The sequence below is a fragment of the Echinops telfairi genome, unplaced genomic scaffold, assembly GCF_000313985.2.
Source record: "Echinops telfairi isolate 266 unplaced genomic scaffold, ASM31398v2 ScPeMD7_1;HRSCAF=3_0, whole genome shotgun sequence".
Classification (NCBI taxonomy): domain Eukaryota; kingdom Metazoa; phylum Chordata; class Mammalia; order Afrosoricida; family Tenrecidae; genus Echinops; species Echinops telfairi.
In genome coordinates this window covers 580295-582027 of record NW_022103896.1, presented here as the reverse complement: position 1 = coordinate 582027, position 1733 = coordinate 580295, and the positions used below count along the sequence as shown (strand labels likewise).

At 61.2% G+C, this 1733-nt stretch overlaps 1 pseudogene; it reads left to right on the top strand.

Moving 5' to 3' along the window:
* The window catches only part of LOC101654764, a 6771-nt pseudogene extending 5263 nt beyond the window's left edge, over positions 1–1508 (top strand).
* Positions 1509–1733: the final 225 nt, after the last annotated feature.

The window sequence follows — 1733 nt, the reverse complement described above, 5'->3', positions numbered from 1 at the left end:
GGGTGAATAAACAAAAGTGGTGAAGAAAGCTGATGGTGCCTGGCTATCAAAAGATACAGCGTCTGGGGTCTTAAAGGATGGAAGGTACACAAGCGGCCATCTAGCTTAGAAGCAACAAAGCCCACATAGAAGAAGCACACCAGCCTGTGTGATCACAAGGTGCCAAAGGGATCAGTTACCAGGCATCAAAGAACAAAAAAATAGAGTGGTGGTGTGGCCGGCCAGGCCTGGCCTGGTTGAGGGGAGGCAGCAAGCGGCGCAATGGCGGAGGCTGGGCCACAGGCAGCCCAAGCCGACACTAGGATAGTGTGGGACTTCTCACCACCAAGTTCGTGTTGCTTCTGCAAGAGGCCAAGGACAGCGTGCTTGACCTCAAGCTGGCAGCTGACACCCTTGCTGTGCGCCGGAAGCGGCGAATTTATGACATTACCAACACGCTGGAAGGTATCGGGTTGATTAAGGAAAAGTCCAAGAACAGCATCCAGTGGAAGGGCGTGGGGCCCGGCTGCGATACCCGGGAGATTGCGGATAAGCTGATGGAACTCAAGGCCGAGATGGAGGAGCTGCAGCAGCGGAGCAGGAGCTGGACCAGCACAAGGGGTGGGTGCAGCAGAGCATCGGAATGTCATGCAGGACGTGCAGAATAGCTGCTTGGCGGACGTGACTCAGGACATCTGCAACGGCTTTGCTGAGACACCCTTCTAGCCATCCGGGCCCCATCGGGCACCAGCCTGGAGGTGCCCATCCCAGAGGGCCTCAATGGGCAGAAGAAGTACCAGATTCACCTGAAGAGCACCAGCAGGCCCATTGAGTTGCTGCTGGTGAACAAGGAGGCATGGAGCTCGCCTCCCGTGGCCGTTCCAGTGCCACCACCCAAGGACCCGCTCCAGGGCCCGCCTGCTGTTCCCACCCCTCCACTGCTGCCCAAGCCTGCCCTGGCTCAGCCTCAGGAAGCCTCACACCCAAGCAGCCCCCAGCGACTGCTCCTGTGCCCGTCTCCAGCAGCATCGAGGCCCACAGAGTGGCTGCCCAGCAGTAGACAGCACAGTGACCTGCAGTCCTGGCCCCATAGCCACGACAGCAGGGAGCCGGGTGCCCTCCCCCTGGACCCCACGGCACTGGACACTCAGCCACTGCAGTCCTCCGCCCTGCTGGACAGCAGCAGCTCAGCCGGCCCTAGCCCTTCTACCTCCTTTGAACCCATCAAGGCGGATGCCACGGGCGTTCTGGAACTCCCCAAAGAGCTGCCTGAAATCTTCCATCCCACCCAAGGGTGTCTGAGCGAGGAGCTGCTAGAGGAGCTCTGCAGTGTTTGCCCCTCTCCTACGCCTCTCCCCGCCCGCTGGAGAGCACGAGTACATCTACAACCTGGACAAGAGTGAAGGTTTGTGTGACCTCTTTGATGTGCCTGTTCTCAACCTCTGACTGGCAGGGACTTGTCCTGTGTGGCTGGAACACAGACTGTCTGACCTGGGGGCCCCCTACCCCTGCACGGCCCCTGGCTTCCCCAGCCCTTCCCCATCCCTCCCTCACCGCACAGCCTGGCCTCGGCTGCCTGCCCAAGCTGGGAGAGGGATAAAGGGGTTCGCTGCCCTCCGTGAGCCAGTGTCAGCCTGCTTTCCCGGAACCTCTCTCCCCAGGCCCTGGCCCTGCTGCCACCCAGAGGCGCAGGCCGGAGGCCCCCCGTCATCGTCCCCTCCCCACAGGGCCGTGTTCAGCCCAGTGCCCAGCTC